Consider the following 6000-nt stretch of genomic DNA (forward strand, 5'->3'; position numbering starts at 1 on the left):
ATCCACCAGTTGGAGACTTCTCCTGCAGAGTGTGCGGTAGAGTTTGCCGCTCTAGGATTGGCTTGCACAGCCATGAAAGTGCATTTCTTCGAAGCAATGACGTCATAAATCGTCTGAAACAGACGTATAAGGCAAATGATGATGATATCAAGGTGGGTTCTGAGGTGGTTCTTGTTTTAATTTTTCGAGTTTGTATGCACTCGTTCATACAGGAATCGTGATGCCACAAAAGGCTCTATAGAAATTACTTACCGCGTTCTTCCAAACTGTGTGCAATAAACTTACGACTATATCCCAATTAGGGCAGTCAAAGGTGATCCATCGTAAGATGAACTAAGTACCCACACCTCACCGAGCTTTCTGTTAGACCAACGTGTTTAGCTTAAGTTTGTTCCTGAATGTAGTTGTAGATATCCTATATCCTGGGCAGGGTTTTGACTACTTTGGATAAGTCTAAGTGCCAACTTTCGCTAAAATAAAAGTAAATAGGTAAAAGGCGACAGACAGACAGAGTTCCCTGCGCATTCTACTATTAGTATGGATGTGGTTTCGTAAATAAGTTCCGAGTTTTTTGTACCAATTTAAGTCCGGCATCTGTCCAGTGCCGGGTCTTTGACACCTCGTGGCATTCGGAACGTCCTTGTGTGTGGTTCAAAGTTATTCGGAGACGCCTGCGCCTTCACTTGTCTTACTAACTAGTGGCAAGTAGGTGGCGTCTAATTGAGATTTTTTTAAGTAGGTACCTACTCTGTGATCGTTACAACAATCTATCGTAGAGGTGATACTTGTTAATTTATTTGCTTCACATAAAGATACATCTACACTAATAAAGAGGTAAATTCTGTTTACAGTCTCTGGAACTAAGTACTGAACCGATTTTGATAGGTAATTTCTATCAACACTGGAAATACCACAATACAATACACAATACTTTGCTGCACAAAAGGAACACTTAAAGGTAGCTTACCTACAAAAAAAAATCTGCTCAAGTGCGAGTCCAACTCGCTGCCGTAAATTAACAAAAATAACCTTTTTTTATTTATAAGTAATTATTTCATGAAGGCTTTGACTTTACCGTTGAAAAACTGTTGTCTCCATTAGGTAAGTCGTGATTTGCGATTAGTTTACAAATAAATTTGTAAGTAATCGCAAAGCCTTATTTTTATTTGTGATGGAACAACAAATTACCGATTTAGAGATTTTTCCCTTTACTTGTACTATAAGAACTTCCTTCTTACCAAGTTTCGTGATTCTCGGTTTATGGGAAGTACCTACCCCTGAACTGCTAGAAAATAAAGTTAACTGGCCATATTATTATCTTTGGAGTGAATCGATTTTGTTTCAGTAACAGAGGACCGCCGTAATACCTATCAACTTGATACCTCCACGCGTTTCTGAGATAAAGAGTCTTGTTTGTCAGATAAACAGACAGATGGACGGATATTTGTGATCCTATGAGAGTTCTTTTGAGGTTTGGAACCGTAAAAACAACTAACAGTCTAAAAGGATTATTGATTATTATTGTTGGAAAACATGCTGTAGAAAAGTTTTAAATATATCTACATGCTGAATAAAAAAAATAAGTGAAAAACGGCGTAAAAAGGAACGTACACAAAGCAAAAAAAAAACGAAACAAAACAACAATCGGAGAAACATTGACCAATAATAAAAAAGACAGAGAAAACAACGTTCAAAAGTCTTGTGCGGCGGTCTGTTTTTAAGCAATCTACTAGCGCAAACGCACTTTGAGATAAACACACCTGTGACAACTTTCATAACCTACAAATTAAAATACAATAATAAAATTACGCTCTTCTTTCCTTCCTACACATTTGAGAACCTAAGATGAGAAAACGAAAAAAAAAGCATTATTCAGTACATGGAAACATGCACAAGGCATCGAACAGGTAAAAAAGCAATATCGTAGTATGAGAGATCAACAAAACAAAAGATCTCAGAAACGCACTATAATATTGACAACAAAGTAATTTCTTTGCAGCAGCGACGGTAGTTCTTGTCCGTCTAGCGCCTAGGGTCTCTGCCAATGGATGACTTGTTGGTCTCCATCTGTCTGCAAGCGCAATTATGTGGTTATGACAGATAGGTTCAACTGTCGGAAGTCCGCAGAAATGCTGTCCATGGTGACTGATCTGTTAGAAGGGCTTTGAAGGACTAAAATTATAAAAATGGTATTATATTCTACATCATCATCTGCCGAGGCTGTATGCAGTGCTGTTGGTCTACGCTTATATTTTTATGTAGTAGGTATTTGGGGATCCTCTGGTTCTGTTTTTATACTACAATGTTCTTCTGGATCTACAAGTAGATCATGTGTTTGATAAATTACAAATTGTAGTGGGTTCTGAGGAAGTACTGGTTCAGATTTAACATTGTCTGAAATCAGTAATGTTTGTTGTTCAGAGACAGATTGTGGTGGAGTTAGTATCCCTGTGTTGGGGCTGTGACTGCATCTTGTTTGTCACTTTGGGATTCTTGTACCTATTTCAGACTTTTTTCTTGCACTGGCTCCATTTTAATAGTATGCAACTCTATTTGGCCTTGTTGTTCATAGCTTCCTGATTCTGCAGTACAAGATATTTCAATGAGGGACTTTCCAGGCTACATTCCCCAAAAATAACATAGATGGCGTTGTACAGATTTAACCTGATTATTAACTGTTTTCTCATTGCTTGGGAACATCATTATTAAAAAATGTAATGGCAGAGATACTTATACAAAAATATTGTTGCTTGATATTTGGTTCAGATATAATATAGAATTATATTGCTACCTATATTACTTCTCTTTATTTTGATCAGAATAATAATGGGTGGAAGATGTGTTGTGCCTGGGTGTAATAACAAGGGTCATCATTTATACCCAAAAATAAAGGTAAAATATGTATATGTCTGGTATTCATGGAATTAGAAGGTTAAACGAAGGCAACTCTGTACAGCGCCAATTATTCTTTTGTTTTTGAGAATGTAGCCTGGAAATTCAAAATATATTTTCTACATCTAATCCATGGACTCCTGTAGGATTTCCACGGTAACCGCGCCGCGCGCGGCGCGAATTATATCGAGGCCTTCGACCAATAGCCGTTTGGCGTCCGTATCGTTTATTATTGGTCGAAGATAGCATTCGTATAGTTTATTGGTCGAAGCGCTTAATATAATTCGCGCCGCGCGGCGCGGTTGTCATGCAGACCCGGCTGGATGACTGAATTTTTGTTAATTATTGACATGTTTCAACTAAGTCACTAATTACAGCACCAAGAAACTCGCAATCTTTATCACTTTGCAATGAAGCTGAATTTCAAAAAATAATTTGAAGTACCTACTTCCTTGTATTTTCAAAAAACGTGAGAATGACGTGAATTTGTTTGCTTCTTCGTCTCTCGCGTGGGTTGAGAGGTGGATTCTTACCAACCTCATCAACCCTGGTGTCAGGGTTATTATTGAGCCGCCAAAGGCCCCTGACATGGCTCATGTAACGACTATTTACTTACATCAAAGTAGTAACCGGGACCAATGGCTTAACGTGCCTTCCGAAGCACGGACCATCTTACTTTTTGGACAATCAGGTGATTAGCCTGTAATGTCCTAACCAAACTAAGGATCACAAAGTGGATTAAACTGATATTACAAAAGGAGGTTTTGAGTGGATCAAAATCAAAACCTACTTTTTTAATCATCATCACTAATTTAAGAGCCACGCTCTTGTCGGTGTAGCATTCTCCATGCTACTTTTTAGTATCAGTTAATAAATAGTGCAGCATTCATTACTTGGCTCGACCATTATAGACGGCGATACGGCTCACCACTTATCACATTGGTCTAACAGGAAGCTCGGTGAGGTGTGGGTACTTAGTTCATCTTGCCATGGATGTACTTCTAACTGCCCCATTGGGATACAGTCGTGATCTTATGTTATGTTGTTGTAAATAGCTGCATATTCACATTCGAATGCACGAAATCGACGACATACCTACATTCGGATTTGGAATGTTCAAAAATGATATTTGTTACATCAGTACTAGAACCTACGTATAAATAATATAAATACTAATGTTAAGAATGAATTCATTCATATTATTTAATATACCTGCACCCAAAGCTCGGAGACTATATTCTTATGGGGTCAAATAGGTGGTATTGAACTGCATAAAACCGGTGATATGCTTATACCTCAAAGAAGCCCGTAGAGGGCCCCAATCCACAATATACCTATTTGTTTTTATGTAATTATTATCATCTATAAGTAATGAATAATGGCGATGATGACCTCTGCACTGACTGACTAAATGATTTAAAAGAAGATAATTTTAACGATATACACAGAGTGATGTGGAATCATTGGCTGGTCTGAATACTCCGAATAGAGACTAAACGAGGCGTGATAGGATTAGGCAGAGGCGTAGTATTATTCCTTATTCTACAGCAGAGGCCGCACGACGAATGCGAATTGACACTTTCCCGCAAGTTTAAACGGAGGGAGTACTGGAGAACGTCATTTTAATCATAAAATGAAATAAGTAAATAATAATCATATTCACGCGCAGAGCACTTTATAAGCTCGCTGCGCACTTGTATTTACTTTGTATTTACACATGCAAACAGAAATAGGCCACTACTATCCACTACGTCTCTCGGCCCGCAACACTCGAAAATACTCGCGACACATTACAGGGATAATTGGCGCGAAGAGATATTCTAAATTCAAAAGTGCCACAGCCAAAAGAGTTCAAAAGGCCGAAAGCTCGTGGAATGTTACATGTTGCTAATGTTTCATTTAAAAAAAAATAAGGAACTAAGAACTTTGCAAATCAAAAAGTTTTCGTTACCTAATTAATTAGTCACTAGACCCGAAGTGAAATGTAGACGCGTTCTTAAAAAATGTCTATTATTCATAAATAATTTAATTACATTTATTAATTTGAATTTGGAATATGTGTATCTCGTACCTATCTACACTACACCATATTTTATCTAAGTACCTGTCGCAAAATTCGTAGATGTTCCTCTTTAAAACATTCCTAGCATTTTTAATCAAGTAGGTAAGTAAAATACGTTCCGAATGATCCTTTGCAAAGTGATTTATTCTTTCGTAGGAAATTATTTTACGGTGACTCACGATTTACACCTATCAATATAATATGGTGTAACTATGGGGCAATGAATTCTTTGAACTAGCGAACAAAAAATATACTCATAATTATAATGAGATGTAAGTTTTAAGGAAAAAGTTTCCATGCACCATTTGTGGCAAAAAAACGGAATATTCTATGCTGCTTACCGTAACGTGCTTATCATCGACTTCCAATTTCCAACTAGAACAACTTCAACAAACACGAAGACGTGATGGACCATTGATGGTTCAATAATAACCAAACACCAAGGTTGGTGACGTCGGTCATCGACCTCACAACCCACACGTTGGAAGATCGATATCCAATTTACCTAAAGAATCACACGAAATAAGATCAAATTTTCAGGATAAACATAACATAACAAATATTTTATTGCACAAACAGGAAAATACAAAACAAAAGAGAAATAGAAAGAGCACAATAGGCGGCCTTATTGCTAAGTAGCAATCTCTTCCAGGCGACCTTTGCTTATCTTTTTTTTTTTAAAGAAAACATTGCACCTCATTTTCAATAACTATTTATTTATTGCCTATATCTACCATTTTTATCGATCTTAAAACCAAAATATCCTCGTAAAGCCGAGGTTTCTAGACACAATAGTAAAACAATGGAGTTTGGATTTTAAAAGAACTGTCGGCGTTACGACTACGTACCAAGTCACTACAAATTGCATTATGATGTCTATCGGCTTTGTCTAACATGGCATAGAATAAGGAACTACGTATTCCCATGGATTTAGATTTGTTTCGCGTTTATTAAATTTCGAAAATAGTACCGAATTTAGTAGTTTCGTATTCAAAAAAGAATATTTCGAATATAGTAGGTAGTGTTGTACTTAACAACACTCACAG

This window comes from Pectinophora gossypiella, chromosome 17 (genome assembly GCF_024362695.1).
Source record: "Pectinophora gossypiella chromosome 17, ilPecGoss1.1, whole genome shotgun sequence".
NCBI lineage: Eukaryota > Metazoa > Arthropoda > Insecta > Lepidoptera > Gelechiidae > Pectinophora > Pectinophora gossypiella.